A 19,911-nucleotide genomic window follows, 5' to 3' on the forward strand; every position below is an offset into this window, starting at 1 on the left:
ACACGCACACACACACGCGCGCGCGCACACGCACACACTCAGTCAGTCAGACCTGATAATAATCGGGGAGCTCCACCTCCAAACCCTGCAGCCTCCTCCCTTCTCCTGCAGCCCCGCTGTGTCTCGGACTCCCCCTGCTGTCCAGGCAAGGTTGATAATACACAGTGATAATACACTCCCCCCCTATCTCCCCAAACAAACACGTTATCTGTGTGTCATTGTGGGACTTCAATCATGACAATCATAAATATTACATGTTTGGATTTGGGATGTTTGTTTGTGTGTTTGTGTGTGTGTGTGTGTGTGTGTGTGTGTGTGTGTGTGTGTGTGTGTGTGTGTGTGTGTTTTATGTTTGTGTTCTTTAATGTTATCTGGTAATTGTTGGAGCAGACGATGCAATAACATTTTATTTTATCTTATTTTGATTATGGCCATACAATTCCTGGCAAAATAATAAAATAGAGAGGATCTTGGGGCAGACTGCTGGTTTTGTTCTCCTTCCGAGTTGCTGAGTTATACACTTCAGTGTTTTGAAAGTGACACAATAATTGTCCAATAGTTAACTGGAAGCCCAAAAGATATTGAGGGAGGTTCATATTAAACTGAAGCATGACACAATAGTGATGATGAATACACAGATGATAAGTCATGTTAGTGTTCTGCCAAACTTGTGTCATGTTGTTGCTGCAGAGTCAGTTTTTTTCTTCTGTTTTTTGGCTCTTTTAAGGTCCACTCGGCTTTGGAAACATTTCAGATATTTAAGATCGAATGACAAACTTTTGACTTAATTTGAATGTAACACAACGCCTGTGCCTTGGTGCGGAGCATCCGTCTGTATAATCACATTCCAGCTGCAGGTTAAAGCTTTAGTTCGTAACTTTTTGTGACCATCCGTTACATTCAAGCCATTGCCAAATGAGTTGCTACAAAGCTAATTAAGACTTTCAGCTCCACACAACTCTCTCTGTATTTCTCAGTATGACTATGTTCAGAAGATTGTGGCGAGTGAAGATAATGACCTCTTCTGAAGAGTCCATCATCATTTTTGTTATCCTCCGTGTCCTCTTTGGCTATTAGCAACTGCGCGGAGGAGGAGGAGGAGGAGGGGTGATCATGGAAGGCATGTATCATGTGGACACGCCGACAGTGTTGTTGTCATTACTTAGAATTTAGCTTTAACACCACACAGTCTACATGTCTAATGCAAACATAGGTGTGTGTGTGTGTGTGTGTGTGTGTGTGTGTGTGTGTGTGTGTGTGTGTGTGTGGTTTAACCTGGACACACACAACAGCACACAGAATGACCCCTGACCCCTGCTGGTTTGGGCCCCAGGGCCCCGCCAGACGTCCATGCTGTTATTTGGGATTCAGTGCCCCCTGACCCACAGTCCGTGATTGTTACAATGCGTTCAAAACTACAGTGCACATTTTTCTTACAATTGCGTTTTAAAAAAAATGGCTGGGCAGAGCAGTGCCTGAATTGGTCCAAAAAAGGTGTCACTACCCTAATTCAGCAGTTGCATGTCATGAGCATCGCATGTGTCTTGGAAATGTTTAGATTCATAGGTTTGTCTTATAGGGGTGACCCCGAATTGTCGACCATTCGACGATTCAGTCTAAAGAGTCTGATTCGACGGCCAATCTCACAATTGAGTCGCCGCAGTGCCTTAAAATTTGGTTATGAAACAAAGGATCATTCCATTCAGGCTATATGGGGGTGCTGCATGTCTGATTTTACATAGAATTGCATGTTTTTTCCCCAATAAATCATGATAAATAGTCTGTTTTGGTTTAGAAATAAGACTATTAATAATACTGTTAATGACAATTAGAAGTAAGGGTACTCATGTGGACAAAAATCAGAAGTGCTAGTACACAGTACTGCTACTCAGCACTATGTACCGACCCAATTCAGGCACTGAGAAGGAGTGGGATTGGTAACAGTAAAACTGTAAACCACCATTGAATGTGAAATAAGCACATAACCCATTTCAACTCCACCCCTCAAAGAACCCAAATCGAGAATCGATAACAACCAGAAAAAAGAGGAATCGGAAATGGAATCAGAATTAAAAACGATGCCCAACCCTACAGATGAGAGAGAAATGGGTGGAGTTATTTTCAAAGTAAGAGTTTAGCAATGCCACTGATATTTTAGGCTCTTGAACAGTTTTATTACGACCTCATGAGATGCAGGAGTCTTCTGAGGTTCTTTTGTATTCAAACGCTCTGGGCCGACTTTGAACTTGTGCAACACCAAAACAACAACGCTGCATGTACTGTAGTTTTTGCAATCCTGTGACTATCAGCAGCTCATTAAAGGCTGGGAACCCAATGTGAGCCAGCCGCAGGGGGAGGGAGGGGGGGGATGTAGGTTTGAATAAGAAGAAGGAGATGAATATTGGACATCTGAGAAGAAGGTGAAGCAGGTTGGCAGTGATGCTCACATTCAGCTAATTCTGCATGCGTTCTCACAAGAAAGTCCATCGTGGCAGCTAAACATATTGGGCTAGTTGCGGCTGAGTGATGGTGCACTTGGATGTGTTCTGGCAACAGAACCCATATATGGCTACCAGATTTGGGAGGTTTTTAAGGAGCTAACTTGCTCAGAGTTAGATCCAGCTAACATTCCTTGGCCAGCTTTGGAGCAAAAGTGAGTCTATTTTAATCTGGTAAATATCTGGCGACCAAGCATGCCAAATTCAAGCCAATGCTGGGCCAAGAATTCTTGGCTATCCTCATATATATGACTTGTTTGTACTTTGTTGTGGAAATCATAACAACTCTTTCCTAACTACAGGGATGGTTCTCGTAGGCAATCAAACTGGATTAATAAACAATACTGGACATATTGTAGGCCCATGTGCCAAGAAGTCAGGGGGCCCAAAAGCCAGGGCCTCTGTGTAATTTGACTATTAGCATTTCTTGTTGGTGTGTTAAAGGGATTAGTCCTACCGAAAAACATCCTAACTTTGAAAATATCACAACAAAGAAGCTACCATGACACCTTCGAAGCATCTGTGCCCAGGCACCCGTCATCTCATAATCTGTCCAACCTACAGTCTGATGAAGAAAGTACCTTTGAATAACTTTGCGTACAATTCTTGGATGACATATTAGATACGAAACAAGAAAAAAATGGTAAACAGTGACTGGGTGATTTTAAGCTCAAAACACGTCTAGAAGACGCAAGAAATGCAACCTTGACATCTAAAACCCTCTCAATTTTCAAGGAATATAATCAGCTGATCATAAAATCAATGCCTACTGCTTACTGGGAAATTAAACAAATTCAACCCGCTCATTGAGTTGAAAAAGGAGGTTGCGCTTTAACAATGTAGATTCAACCAAAGCAATGTAGCACATCTCAAGTTCCCAAGTTAAGGAGGATAAAATGCTCTCATTTCAAAACACTCGGAAGAAGGCTTTGTGTCGAAACACGTCAGTGTTCATTTATTGTGTTGTGAGCCTAATTAGTGAAATGAGAGCATTACATTTTGTCCTCCTTGATTTGGGAACTTGAGATGTGCGACCTGTTCATTGCTTTGGTTGATGTTCTCTGAAATATAAGGGTGTAATTTGGGTTTGAGTGGGGGGTACACAAAACATGGGGTCTGGGGGTCCTCCGCCAGAATTTTTTCGATTTGAATCCTGCATTTCTACACACAATAATCAATTCTGCCAGAAAGAATAGTACTAAACTATGTATGAGCGCGCAAATGGTATTTCGAAAAGTGTGTGTGTGGGGGGGGGGGGGGGCCATGTCCCCATTCTCCCCAGTGAAAATGACACCCTAACTAAAGTAATACACAGTAGTGATGGTGGACCACCAAGTGAGTACCTGAAGTTATTAGGCACTGGGCGTTGTTTTCCGTGTTAATGCTTCTGACAGCTGTCTTCCCTGAGGTGTGGTTTACTCTCATCACTGCCCACAGTTCACCTATCTGGACACTGTCACCCCAGAGAGGCTTGACCTGTAATTCCCGAACGCTGACAGAGGTTAAGTAACACTCGTTCCCTGTAGTGTCGGTCTGTAAGCCCCTATGGATTCCTCAGTCTTGGTCAAACTAGATTAGTGCAAGGAATGAGCTCAGCCCACTTCTGGTCTCGCCCTTTTTTGTTAAGGAGTTTTGGGAGTTGACATGTAGGTGTTGGTTTTGAGTGAGCTTCTGAAGCACTGAGCTGTTGGGTAACCTGTGCGTGTTTTAGCCTGTTCGCTAGGGCTGTGTTAAAATGATCAATCCTCCAATTAGAATCTCTTTGTTTGAGTGTTCTGATATCAATAAATAAAATCCCGAAATTGATTCTAAGTACATGCCATTTCCCCATGGATGTGGGCATCTTAATGTAAACATTAAAGGAACACACCGACTTATTGGGACTTTAGCTTATTCACCGTAACCTCCAGAGTTAGACAAGTCGATACATACCCTTCTCATCTGCGTGCGTGCTGCAACGCTGTCTGACGCCCCAAGCATTAGCTTAGCCTAGCACAGATCATGCAGGTAACTGGTTCCAACTAGCCGACTGCTCCGAATAAGTGACAAAATAATGCAAACATGTTCCTATTTACATGTTGTGATTTGTAAAGTCACAGCGTGTACAAATAATAAGGTCAGATGAGACAGCCATATTCTAACTGTATACAAAGTGGGAACTATATTCTCAGAAAGTTGAAGCACTGCTACTTGGGCGGAGTGATTAGGGCAACACCAAAAAGCACAGTTACTTCCGTCAACAAAACCAATGTGAATAGCTAGTTAGTAGCGAACGTGACTGGTGATCATGGCATTACTTGTACACGCTGTGACTATACAAATCACAACATGTAAATAGGAACATGTTTGCGTTATTTTGTCACTTATTCGGAGCAGTCGGCTAGTTAGAACCAGTTACCTGCATGATCTGTGCTAGGCTAAGCTAATGCCGGGGGCGTCAGACAGCGTTACAGCATGCACAGAAATGAGAAGGGTATGTATCGACTTGTCTAACTCTGGGGGTTACGGTGAATAAGCCAAAGTCCCAATAAGTCGGCGTGTTCCTTTAACCTGGTGCATTATACAAAAAATAGTTGACGTTTGCTTCTTGCTTTTACAATTTGCAGAAGTTCTCTGAGAATCTCTTTTAAATCACTAAGCACACTACAAAAAAGAGCAATTAGGATAGTAAACAATGTAAGACATCATGAGCATACCAATTTACTGTATTTAAAATTACACACCTTAAAATATAAAGATCTAATTTTAAGATTGCACAATTAATCTATGAAGCAAAAACTAAACAGACGCCTGGAAACTTACAACAACTTTTTGCAGATAGAGAGGGGGGTTGTATTATTTGGGAGGGGTTTTAAATTTGAAACAACAGTATGCTTGGACAAAGCATACAAGCATGTGTACTTCGATTTGTGGGGTGCTTTCGTGGAATCGTCTGAATGAATCGATCAAACAATTTAAAAAAAGGTACAAAAGATTTTTTTTTTTAAGTACAAAACAAGTGATGAAAGAGAGTTACACTGATGTTACTGCTAATTGTTTTTGTTTTGTTTGTTCTTCCTTATCCTTATATCTAGATAAAGTAGGACGTAAATTGGAGTAGTATTTTTGTATTATTTTAAATAATCTTTTTGATTTATCTTGTTTGACTGTGATTTAGGCCCTGTTTACACGTACATGGTTATTTTGAAAAACGGAGACATTTCCCTTCGTTTGTGCCCTTCGTTTACATGCAAACGAAGAATTATATATACGGGTACATGCAAAAAAACACTTTCCTGAAAACTGACAGCTGTGCACAATATTATTTTTTAAAACGGAGAGGTTGAAATGTCCGTTTATGAAAATAGCCGGCCACATGTAAACGTAGCATAAGATGTGGTAAGGACTGGGGGTAGGACCTGATAAGGTTAGGGCTTCTACCTATCCTTTCTCGAACGGGTCGAGTGTTATGTTGAAATTTTGTTGTTTTTTGTTGTTATATATTTAATTTTTTTGTTATTTTTTTTTTGTCATTTTATTTATTTTAAGATATTTTTTTTGAGGCATTTTAGGCCTTTATTTGTATAGGACAGCTGAAGACATGAAGGGGGAGAGAGGGGGCATGACATGCAGCAAAGGGCCGCAGGTTGGAGTAAAACCCGAGGCCGCTGTGTCGAGGAGTAAATCTCTATATATGGGCGCACGCTCCACCAGGTGAGCTACCCGGGCACCTTTTTTTAATACATTTTATATATATATATATATATATATATATATATATATATATATATATATAGATAGATATATATATAGATAGATATATATATATAGATAGATATATATATATATAGATAGATATATAGCAAAATTGGTATTGTAACTGAAATTTCCCTAACCTTATTGTTATCAAATTGGAAATGTAATCAAATTGGAAAATCAGTGCTAATACCCAGCCCTACTGTTCACTACTAATCATGTACGCTGACTGTACCCATTGACTTTTTACATCAACTTGCTCTTTACACTATCATACAACCATACTGTAACATTGACCCAAAGATGTAGCTATATTCATGGTGATGGATTACACAGCTCAAGCAAGAGAATACAAAGAGTTTGGTATTTCAGAACAGAAAAATACTTTGCACATCTATAATGTGAGACAGGTGCGTCGGAGTGGGACCTAGGGGCGTCGGACTGGGGGGAAAAAAGGGACTGAGTAGCCAGGGCCCTCATGTGAGGAGGGCCCAAAAATATGCTAGAATGAATAGCTGTGGATGCGGGGAGGGACCCATAAAAAATGCCTTTCTACAGGGCCCAGAATTTTGTGCTATTCCCCTGGTGGGACCAATAGGTCAAAAGTTGCAAAGTAAAACTGATCAGCATGCATTTGATAGAGGTTGTAGACATATTCATGATTTGCAGGTAAAGAGTCAAAATGTGCAGGTACTGTATTGTTCTTCAAGTTTAAACAACTTCAGCTCATAATTGACTTTCTGTTTTTGACAGCAGTAGCTGATCTGCTTTTGGATTTAATTACGATGATCACATTCAATTACTTCAGAAAGTACAAAACAAACTTTATTTGTTAATCCTTTTCAGTTGCTGTGAGCAGGGTTTGAGCCTGCTTGGGGAAACCCCATTGGATTTCAAGTCCAACACCTTAAGCGCTTGGCCATCACAGTTGTAGGCCTAGTTTAGTTTATATTTACATGACGTTCCACTTCCGGGATTGCTCCGGTGCCACCAGAAATTCCGCCAGATGTCCCTCATTTAGGCTGGATATCTGTTACCTTGGGCTTTCTTTGTGTTGCCATTTAAAACTCAGATCGATTATTGTGGAGTATGGTTAACCTTTTCTCAGATCTTTGCAGGGTAAATCCAGACAGCTAGCTAGACTATGCGTCCAATCTGAGTTTTCTGCTGCACGACTAAAACAAGCTTTAAACCTACACGTTTCACCAAAACAAGTACGTCCCGAGGCTATTTTGCAGAGGCGCCGTTGCTCTGTAGGGCGCTTAGCACCGCCCAAGACGATTGCGATTGGTTTAAAGAAATGCCAATAAACCAGAGCACGCTTTTCTCCCATCCAGGAAATGCTGTGTGGACTCGCCAGACCCTCCTCCACAGCGCTGTGGTCTGGCAATGTGAAACTAGACCTAGTCTGGCTTCTTGGCTGTACAGCGCACAGTGTGATCAAGCCTGACACGCTGCAGAGATTGGTCTGGCTATGCAAGACTAGGTTAGGCCAGGTTTAGTTTAGTTTATTAAAGTAAAGTTAGGCTAGGCCACATTAGTTCTAGTTTAAGAGCGGTTTAGTTTAGTTTACTATAGGAAAGTTAAGGAAAGTTTGGAGTGTTTTACTGTAGTTTAGAGGAGTTAAGTTAGGTTACGTCAGGTTAGGGGCAGTTTAGTTTAGTTTAGTCTTTATTCATCTATCAATTGTATGCCCAACACCAAGACTCCCCAGTTGTGTTTCTGACGTCTGACATCTTCATCTCCCATTCCTCTATGTGCTGCAGGTGACTCAGACTGTCCATCTTTTATCTTTGACTTTTCTGACTCTCAAATCTCATGAGTTTTCTTCCATCATTTAGCTTAAGTGTGTGAGTGCCTCACGTGTAGGTTAAAGCAATGGGAAAAATGGAAAATTTCCATAGGTGGGATCAAAAAAGACTGCACGCTGAATGGCAGAAAATGAACACATGTAAAGATTGATTACACATCATCACAAAATATTGACTTTTGCCAGCTGAAATGTACAAATATACAAACATATCAGTTCAGGCTGAGATCTTTAGGTGGTCCAACACTTTAAAGGACTGTACGCAGCACCATGACAACAGATAGGGACCGTTACTGCCTTGGTTCTTTGAACTCATCATGGAGAACTACGAGGGCATTATAGGAGCCAGTTGTCTCTTGTTGTTTGATTCTTTGCCAGCATATTTAAAACTCTCAAACGGCCCAAAACAGGATGAGGAAGACAAACATTTCCTCTCCGAAAAGATGTGAGATAACGCGGCTGGGACTCCTGCGACTCCAGTGTGTCAGTGGTGAAGCCAAACACGACTTCCTGCCACCGGCATCACGCTGACAGGAGGATGGAGAGAGAGTGGAGGACTGACACACAACAGACATAAAACACCTGGAGGAGAAGGAGAGGATGGAAAGCAAGGTAATGTCAATTTGATCTGGCACGATGCATCTCAAAAGGGTCTATCCTCTATTATAAAATGTCTAAATAAAAAATAAATCTGTTCCACAGATTCTCGTACAGCGTAAACTCTGAATAAACTGTCTATCCCTTGTATATGAACAGGTGAACATGAAATATCTAACTAGAAAGACAATCAAATGCCACTGACGATTTTAGATTGTTGAGAGCGAAAATAACTTTAAGTAAGTAGAAGAAAGACTCGGTTATGAGCTCCTTTTCGGTGCTACACATGCAAAAAAATATCAACTTCAAACCCTCTGTTTGGGGCGCCTTCGTAGCTCATCTGGTAGAGCGTGTGCCCCATGTACAAAGGTTCAGTTCTTACCACAACAGCCTCTCTCTCTCTCTCTCCCACTTTACTGCCTAAATCTGTCCTATTAAATAAAGACCATAAAAGCCCAAAAAAAGTAATCTTAAAAAAGAAAAGAAAAAGAACCCTCTGTTCACGGTCATTTTTGTGCTCCATCACAGTGAAAAAAACTGCTCTGTCTCCTATTTAACAGTGAGAAACTCAAATAAAAGTAATCTGGATGTAACTCCAATTTAAGCACAATTTTTCGTCCCCTTGTCAAAGCCAGGCGACAATGGATGACTTCAGACAGAAGCACATGGATACCACAACTAAGAACAAACTTACTGCAGCCATAGCTAAATGGGTGGCTACTGCATGTAGACCTGTTAACGTTGTGGAGGACGAGGGTCTAGCTGATTCGCTTCGCATGAGAAATGAGAAAAAATAATTGGACAAAACGAAATCAAGGGACATTTAGAATAGATAAAAATGTGCGATTAATTGCGATTAATTACAAGTTAACTATGACATTAATGCGATTAATCACGATTAAATATTTTAATCGTTTGACAGCACTAATCTAAACCTGTGACTCAGTTTGTCCGTAAATAACAATAAATAAATAACGCCTTTTCTTTTATTTCTCATCCACCCCCCCGAACCTGCGTTCTTATTAGGTATTTGGCACTCTTTTACTTCGTCAGCATACTTCCTGCTTTTCTTCCGTCATAACTACTACGGCCACTAGAGGGCATGGCAACTAGAAACGTAAAGATGTGTCGTAATTTGCTGTTTGGACAAACGACCTATGGGAGCGTTTTTCGGGAGAGGACAGTCCCTCGAATTCATATGACATACCCAGCTAATGCTACTTGCAAAATCTCAGATTGTCTATTGTATAAAGACGCACAGATTATTCGACACATTAAATAGTTACCCATTTTGTTGACAACTGTTGACATGTGTGTCGGAGTGGGACAAATAGGTCAAAAGTTGTTAAGAAACTCCAGCACACTGTCTAACTTGCAAAAATAAATTGAATAGCTGGCAACATTTCGGTACTGGAACGTCATCAGGCAGATTGAAATGAAACTGGAAACCAATTGATGCTTTGAACATGAAATACATCCAGAAATCTAAAGCTAATCAGCATGTGTTTGACAGAGGCTGTAGACGTATTCATGATTTGCAGGTAAAGAGTCAAAAAGTTTTAACAACTTCAGCTCAAAATGGATTTTCTGTTTGGACTGCAGTAGCTGATCTGCTTTTGGAGCAGTGTGCATAATATCCACATTCAATAAGTTTATTGAACTACCCCCTGAATGAAGCAAGGCACAGCAGCCCTAGTGTTAACCCTCTTCATTCGAGCAGTGTTTGAACCTGCGCAGGGAAACCCCAATGGCTTTTGACTCCAACGCCTTAACCACTCGGCCATCATACCGACATCACAACTGCTTAAAAGAAACCTGTGGATCGACCTCAGTAAGGGCCCCAACAAGCCCATCATTAATCATTGGGAGACCCCCACAGTGGATCCTGGTAAACCTTCAAGGACCCCAAAGACTCCTGAATGTCTCCTCAAAGACTGATGGAGGGAGAGGGAGAGGGAGGGAGAGGCTGATAATTACATGCAGTCAAGCCTGTCTTCAACTCCCTGTGATTACCGAAAGCTAAATGTTAATCTTAACCACTTACCGACAAATGATGACGCAGCAAACTCTTTCAACCTGGGAAGGGCATGACGGGCCCGGTTATTATTATTAAGCCCTTAGAGAGACAGAAAATACTGAAAACACTGCGATGAAGGAGTTTTATTTATCATCTGTTCTTTAGGCCTATATTTTAGTAAATATACTAAATCATGGCATTTGTTTCCTACACTGATGTAGAAGTATGTCAGGTTACGTTTATCTCAATCATTCAGGTGTAATGAAGTCTGGAGAAAGTAGAATATAGATCAGTCGAGTAAAGGTTTGATTGTGATTGAAAAGGAACTCAAGACTCCAACTGCAGTGATTTGGTTACAATTTTCCATAGACTTTTTTTGAAGCCGTAAATTAATGAATAGGAAAAGTGGATAACTTTACCTAACTTTTTGCCTTAAACTTGTTCAAATTCTAAATCATTTGGATGAAACAATTATTTTTCTCCAATAAAACTGCAGGTACACTGTCATTAGTCTCATTTCACCTTAAAAATGTACAAACAATAAATGACTTTTTTTGATAATAAAGTTCTTTAAAGTTTTATTTAAGTTCTTCACATAGGCTAAATAAAGGTATTTCCACTGTGCATAGAAGTGTATCCGAATGCAGGAAATTAAGTCATTGATGCTTAAAACTTCCCTGGGGGAGGACAACCAGACTATGACATGGCCCCCTCCTCCCCCAAAGGCAGATTCTGGTCAATATACAGTACAGTACACCCACTGCAATATGTTATATGACTACACCACTGATTATAATCAAGTATTATTTGGATACTGAGTACTCAGCAGCAGTTCATGCAGTAAACCTTTCAGTTTAGATAGTATAATTAATGCTTAAATAATGGTGATGACTGGTTTGTCCCCACACCACATCACCAGAACCAAACGCTTCAAAGCTGCTTTTGAACTTGACTCTGATGTCTGGAAACAGCTTCTTTTCTTTAACCTCAGGCCATACTGTAAATGCACTTCAATAAAGCTATCTATCCACTGCGTGTGGCAACAACAGACAGACAGAATTATAATCAAAAGGTGTAGAAGTTCAACCGGATGATTCATCGGCACATCATCACATGCATCCTTTGCTATTACAGGATGTTTACTACTGTATGTGCACTCAACTTGCACCAAACACACTTTTAAATATAAAGATAAAAATCACATAACAAGATGAAGGAATGAAATGAATAATCTGAAACATAATTTTCACCTCAAATAAGGGAAGAGAATTAAAGTGTGACAACAACGTTTAAATGTACCACATCAGAAAATTTACATAAACTAGAATTAATTCCCTCCATCATGTGGTGGCATAACTTTCTGAAGTGCACATATTGAAGCAAATAAGAGACATAAGTATTTTAATGTTTGTACAGCCACTGAATACCTAACATTGAAATTGTTTACTTTGAAAACCATGTATCTGAATTTATTTGTTCCGAATTGAAATAAAAAAAAATTGATTTCTTGATTTTCAACTTGACAAGCTGAATTTCATTATATTTTTTATTCCAACAGTCACAAATTCAGATCCAAAAATTAAAATTTTTGAAAATTGGATTAATTACCAGAGCCCCGTCGTTTTCCCTGGCAGTCATCTTTAAGTAAATATTTTAAAGCTGCTTTCTAGGATCACATGACTGACAGACCATGCTCTGATAGGCCAGAAGACAGTTTGATCAAAGGCGTGATTAGGCTCGATTGGCTGCCTATAAGTAGCCCGGATGTTGCTATATGAATTATTTCAACTTATATTTTGGATCTGAATTATCCATATCTCAGCACATGAAACCAAAATGCCCTTCATGGCTTGAGACGACTGTCAGTAAAAGAGATTTACAGCAATTTTGTGTGAACTGACCCTTAAAGATAAACAACCAGAGGCTTTTACAGCCTTGTAAGCACTGGATGTTAGTGAACAGAGACAGAGAGCGCTGTAGATGTGAAGGGTCACTTGTAGTTCATACACAGTTCTCTGCAGTGGGACATCTCAGAAGACACAGGATTTATCAACAGGTCTGAGCAGAGGTCTAGTACAGCTGGGTCCGCAGGCCATAGCGTCTGCCAGAACAAACTGACCTCTCCATACTTCCTGCTGGAGGGAGGAGGGAGAAGGGGGGGTTGCAGTTAGCCTCTCCTCACCCTGGGAATCCCTTTCAGAGCAGCCGAGATGTTGATAATAAACACATTTCGAAACTAACAATGGAGGACGATGCATTTTCATTAAGTAAATGTGCTGTAGAGATACCACAGTGTAAAACAGCTTCACACAAAGGCAGTTTTTTAGAGTTTCTAAAAGGTTGTTGTTTTTGGTAGTCTCGCTTTGCCAGACCTTCCTCCACAGTGCTGCAGAGGAAGGTCTGGCTAGTCCACACAGAAGAAAACGTGCTCTGGTTTATTGGTATTTCTTTAAACCAATCACAATCGTCTTGGGCGGCACTAAGCGCCGGACGGAGCAACGGTGCCGCTGCAAAATAGCCTCGGGAAGGAACTTGTTTTGGTGGAACATGTGTATGTTCAAAGGTTGTTCTAGTTGTGCAACAGAAAACTCAGATTGGACAGATAGTCTAGCTAGCTGTCAGGATTTACCCTGCAGAGATCTGAGGAGCAGTTAACCATAGTCCTCAGAAATCTACCGGAGTTTAGAACAGCAACACAAAGGAAGCCCAAGGTAACGGACATCTGGCCAAAAAGAGTGCATTTGGCCAAAAAGAGTGCATCTGGCCGAAAAGAGTGCATCCGGCGGAATTTCCGGCGACACCAGAGCAATCCCGGAAGTGGAACGTCGTGGATATAGACTAGTCTTTTGGAGACATATGATTTGTTTTCTGCAAGACCCTAAAATTTTACTCTACAAGAGTGCCGGAAATGGGTCAGTACCGACTCCGAGTACTGACACTTTTGTCATGGAGCTTTTGACACACTTGATTTTGTCCATCTTGATTTTATTAACAGTATTATTAAGAGGCTGATGTTTATACCGACAAAGACTTATATATCAGGATCCATCTTCTTCCATCTTCTTCATCCGCTTATCCGGGGTCGGGTCGCGGGGGTAGCAGCTCCAGCAGGGGACCCCAAACTTCCCTTTCCCGGGCCACATTAACCAGCTCCGACTGGGGGATCCCGAGGCGTTCCCAGGCCAGGTTAGAGATATAATCCCTCCACCTAGTCCTGGGTCTCCCCCGAGGCCTCCTCCCAGCTGGACGTGCCTGGAACACCTCCGTAGGGAGGCGCCCAGGGGGCATCCTTACCAGATGCCCGAACCACCTCAACTGGCTCCTTTCGACGCAAAGGAGCAGCGGCTCTACTCCGAGCTCCTCACGGATAACAGAGCTTCTCACCCTATCTCTAAGGGAGACGCCAGCTACCCTCCTGAGGAAACCCATTTCGGCCGCTTGTACCCTGGATCTTGTTCTTTCGGTCATGACCCAGCCTTCATGACCATAGGTGAGGGTAGGAACAAAAACTGACCGGTAGATTGAGAGCTTTGCCTTCTGGCTCAGCTCTCTTTTTCGTCAACGGTGCAATAAATTGAATGTAATACCGCACCTGCTGTGCCGATTCCCTCCGACCAATCTCCCGCTCCATTGTCCCCTCACTGCTGAACAAGACCCCAAGGTACTTGAACTCCTTCACTTGAGGTAAGGACTCATTCCCTACCTGGAGAAGGCACTCCATCGGTTTCCTGCTGAGAACCATGGCCTCCGATTTAGAGGTGCTGATCCTCATCCCAGCCGCTTCACACTCGGCTGCGAACCGATCCAGTGAGTGCTGAAGGTCACAGGCCGATGATGCCATCAGGACCACATCATCTGCAAAAAGCAGCGATGAGATCCCCCAGCCCACCGAACTGCAACCCCTCTCCACCCCGACTACGCCTCGATATCCTGTCCATAAATACTACAAACAGGATTGGTGACAAAGCGCAGCCCTGGCGGAGGCCAACTCTCACCTGAAACGAGTCCGACTTACTGCCGAGAACCCGGACACAGCTCTCGCTTTGGTCGTACAGAGATTGGATGGCCCTGAGAAGGGACCCCCTCACCCCGTACTCCCGCAGCACCTCCCACAGTATCTCCCGGGGCACCCGGTCATACGCCTTCTCCAGATCCACAAAACACATGTAGACTGGTTGGGCATACTCCCAGGCTCCCTCCAGGATCCTTGCAAGAGTAAAGATCTGGTCCGTTGTTCCACGACCAGGACGGAATCCGCATTGTTCCTCTTCAACCTGAGATTCGACTATCGACCGAATGTATTGGGATGTATCAGGATGTATTGGGAAAAACCAAGCACTTCTATGTAAAATCAAACATTCAGCACCCACATACAGCCTTAATGGAACAGGGTTTGTTTGACTGTCAGACTGGCATTTGAATCAGGCTCTGTAGTTGAAATGGTTTGAATGGTCAACTATTTCGGGGTCACCCCTACATGATATAAGTATAAATATATCCAAGACATATGCGCCGGTCATGTCATGAAACTGCTGAATTAGGGTACTTACCTTTGTTGGTCCAATTCAGGCACTGCTCTACAAAGTAACAACAACAGCAAAACTTGCCTATGAATTGTAGTTGAGGAAATGTTGAAAGTCTCCCCAAAAGAGTCCCACAACCTTTATCCGCCAAGGAAGTACTGATCAGAAGGAAATGTAGGCTATATGATACAAAATATAACGACATAACGATTGACAAAGAGCTTGAGGTACTGAGAAGGAGAGGTCCATCTAGTCTTTAGCCCTTTGACCATGAACTTGTTGTCCATCCACGTCAAAAGTGAAATTGAATTTCTGGTGCTTTTTTCAGCATTTTTGGCTCTTTCTTTATGCTTTTGACACTTAACAATAAGTTTTTGTCACTTTTTTCAACGTTTTGTTTTAAATTCATCGTCAATAAACCTCATTTAGATGACATTATACCTAATTTTTGAGTTAAAAAGGAAGAAATTATGAATAATTTTGACTAATAGTTAAGATCAAAGGATGTTGAATGGATCACAGACTTATTATTGACTTATGTCAAAGTTTAGTCACGATACTGTTTTAAAACTGTTTAAACATGTTGTTCAAATTTAATAAAACACCCAAAATGAAAGTAATCATTAGTTTTACCTGCAAAGAACGTTGTATGGGTTCCATATAACGTACATCCATGCATCCATGTTATATTTGGGCATTTTGGTTCAAAGAAACCCATATTTCTGTTATAAAAAACTTTGAAAACGGGTCAAATTTGATCCGAGGACAACACAAGGGCTAGGTAACTTTATGCTGTTCATTAGTTCAATTCAGGAAACACACTCTGTACAAGGTTGAATGGGAACAAATAAAATGTCTCAATTATTTGCACACACTGCCATCTAGTGTCTAAATGTCAGTACTACAAGAGAGGCGTTTTATTTTTGATCCTACCGGCACTGCATAGACGCCTTCTTCGGTACAAAAAACAAAGTTCAACTTCAGAAACTCTGGCAGGAGCACTAAATTCATCACGGTCATCATATCAAACACAGGTGCAGCTGTGGCTCATGTGGTAAAGTGGCCCTTTGTCAATTGGAAGGTTGGTGGCTCAATCCCTGGCCCCTGCAGTCACCATGTGGAAGTGTCTTTTGGCAAGACACTGAATCCAGATTTGCTCCCGATGCTGAGACACGGAGACACTACAGGCAAAAACATCATTCTTCAATTTTCGAGTTTTGGGTCTATTTTGCTTCCATATAATGTCTTTTTTCAAACTAGTGGGGAAATAAATCATCTAAAATACACATTTAGGTGTTTATTGCTTAAGATATTGTCTTAATCATCTACGTTTCATGGTGATATCTCTTTAGTTCAAATATCTTCTCTATTCCAACCCGGTCTCACGCCAGTTCGTGAATTAGTCATGTTATTTTGATTTATTGATTCGTGTACAGGTCACGATTTTCGAACGTGGCCAGTTACCCCTGATGCTGTGCCATCGGAGTGGGTTCTCTTTCATCTGTGAGTGTGCGAGTGTTTATCTGATGTACGGCAGCCTCGGCCACAGTGTGTGAATGGTTCCTGTACTATGTAAAAGCACTTTGAGTAGTTGTTAATACTAGAAAAGTGCTATATAAAAACAGTCCATTTACTACGTTTCTTTTTTTTTTAAATTAACACCTGTATGATGCAGGTGCAAAATGCAGGCCTGATGGAATGCTTCTCTGCTGATCAGATGTTTTAATTAAATAAAGGATCCAAGTTCTTTTTCCACCTGTTGGTATCAAGCGTGATCATTGTGAGTGGCTTGAATGTGCTGAGTTTAAGCAAAGGTAACATTTGTGACAACAAAATAACATGGCTGCATGGATGTACATTGGACGTATGGAACCACAATGTTCAACCCAGGAAAAAAAAATTAATGATTACTTTTATTGAGTTTTGGGGGTTTAATTCAATTTTATAGCATTTGAAAAAAGAAATTCAAAACAGTATATCCTGACTAAACTTACAACTTACTGACCGATACCAGTCTGTGATCCACTCAACATCCTCTGAACTATTAGTCAAAATAATTCTTAATTACTTCTTTATTAACTCAAAAATTGAGGTATAATGTCAAATAAGACAGAAGGACAAGAAGTTCATGGTCGAGGTCGAAGACAACCCAAGGGTTAATTTGACACAGCAGTGTGCAATTGTGCATTCGGGTCTTGTGCACTACATAAGTTATTGATCACAGCATGACTTAATGGGCAATCTGGGTTTATCGTATCTCAACAACGGGGAAGTTAAACGCCACAATGGGGATAATAAACGCCACACGCCGTCGACAACAACAGGACGGACCGGAACTGCAACACGCCAGACACGATCCCCGCTCTCCGAGGTGAAAGTCCTGTATTGTTTGACCCATCCACCACCCCGACCAACCTCCCTGCACGGAGTTTCTGCTTTTCATACCACTCCCTACCATTGTCGTGCTGTGATCACGAAATATGCTTCCCATTTAAATACATTAAATTAAAATTCAGAATCACCACAGTAAAAAACTACATAATCGTGTCCTGTTCACGAATCAGTAGATTCAATAACGTAACCATTTCACGAACTGCCATGAGACTGGGCTGGTTCATGTTTATTTATATTTGTTGGGTTACCATGACTTCAACTGCTTCTTCCATTTGTATTTTATGACCTGCTGGATCCCACTTCTGACACCGATGCAGCGAGCTACGTAGAAGAAGTCAAAGAGCCACACACTGGATACACACTCACTTTGGACTCACAATAGGAATACAACTTTAACGTTTAAAGATGTGCAGCTGTCCAGCGTCTGATTGTGTAGCTGAACACACCACAGTGCAGACCGCTCAGAGTCTCTGCCCAAACACCGGTGGTAAGTAACGTTACAGCTGATCATATTTACACTTTCAACAACAGGGTGGACACTAAACTTCAGCTCTACTCAGGCAAGCAAGTTAGACTCTTCATTTCATGTGAAATTGGTAACAATAGATGACTTTATCCACAGTAGCCCACTTTTTTGTCAGTTCTCAGAATTTTTAGTTAGGCTACTTGGAACTGCATCTCTGTGGTTCAGGTTTAGCTTCCATTGCTAGGCAACAGCCTGGCCACTTGTTTAGAATGTTTTACAACTGTGAAAATGTCTGTTACTGTTCCATAGCAGGACACTTACCTTACCTTATTGTAGCCTATCTAAAATACATCATCAGTATTTCATCACATCAAAGATCTTATAGTGGATAGTTCCCTAAGCATGGGATGTTGAAAACTAATCTTACAACAAGGCACCATTTGGTGGTTCATTTACATTTGTAAATAAATGATTATGTGACATCATCAGTGACATCACAGAACACTGTCTTGAGATTATAAATATAACCTGTTACTATCCCATCAGGTTGTTTTTTTGACAATGCCACGGAAGCACAGGCACCGGCACAGGCCCAGGCACAGATGTGCCGCTCGGCCTTCCGGTAGACGTTGGAGGTCTGGCAGATTGCTCCATGTCCACAGCCAAAGGCCTGGCAGGTTCCTGTATGTCCACTGCCAACCTGTTTGTGTGTGTGGATGGCTGGGATTATGGACAGCTCACCTCATCGATCTAGTCAGCACATGCATGGTTATTTCTTACATTAAAAAATACTTTTATTAATGTAATTTTTTGAGTTGATTCTTGGCAAAAAAAACTTTGTTCTTTCACAAATATGTGCTCATTCAAGTGTAAATTACTTCCACCAACTAATCAAAGTATTCTCGTAAGCGTATACACAGCAAAATCATCGGTGTTAAATGAACTCTGAGAGTGTTAAATTTAAGGAAAGTGTCTATAGTATATGCGTCTAAACTCTAGCTCTGCATCCCCGTGACAATTTAACCTAAGTAAGCCCACCCCCTGGACAATTTGCACTACCTTACCCCACCCATACTGTTCTATTTATTTATTTACAGATGTACATACTGTAATAACACCTATACATAGCCATATTCTACTGCTCTTCGTACTATTCATCCTGCACATACATTTATTCTTACTACTCTTATAATGTTGACCACACTGCACATAACCATATAGACAGATATGTACATAATGTACATATCTGTCTATATGGTTCATTCAGTATATCCATATTTATTCTGTTTTTTTTTAAATTATATATTCTGTTAATACACTGCATCTATCTATATCTATATTATTCTTACTACTAGTATACTGTCACTGCTACTACATTGCACATATCTGTACATGTTGTTCATACATTGTTCATATTACATAGCCATATTTATTCTGCTCTTATAACACTGCAATATATTTATTGTCCTGTCTATGCACCACCTGTCTATACTTGTATATTGCATTGTACTTTTCTGCTTTTTTTGCACTTCTGGTTGGACGCTAACTGCATTTCTCTGTCTTTGTACTTGTACTCTGCACATTACGCAAGCAATTTAGAAAAATACAATCATATATATATATATATATATATATGATTGTATTTTTCTAAATATATATATATATATATATATATATATATATATATATATATATATATATATTGATCATATCCTACGCACCTGCCTGACAAAAGAGGTGTGCAAAAAAGCTTTCCTACGTTACTTGTACTCTGCACAATGACAATAAAGTTGAATCTAATCTACAAAAGCAATACATAACAGTTCAGCATGTAGTCACACACTTACAGTATGGGATAATATACATTTGGT

General features: G+C 40.9%; 1 long non-coding RNA gene across 1 annotated transcript; it reads left to right on the forward strand.

Annotated features, from left to right (window-relative positions):
- The first annotated feature begins 8,538 nt into the window (after positions 1-8,538).
- Positions 8,539-18,969, forward strand: LOC144527033 (uncharacterized). The gene is made up of 3 exons (XR_013502789.1): positions 8,539-8,655; positions 17,892-18,061; positions 18,587-18,969. It is a non-coding gene; the product is annotated as an uncharacterized LOC144527033 (long non-coding RNA).
- The last annotated feature ends 942 nt before the right edge of the window (positions 18,970-19,911 follow it).

Source organism: Sander vitreus, chromosome 12, assembly GCF_031162955.1.
Source record: "Sander vitreus isolate 19-12246 chromosome 12, sanVit1, whole genome shotgun sequence".
Classification (NCBI taxonomy): Eukaryota; Metazoa; Chordata; class Actinopteri; order Perciformes; family Percidae; genus Sander; species Sander vitreus.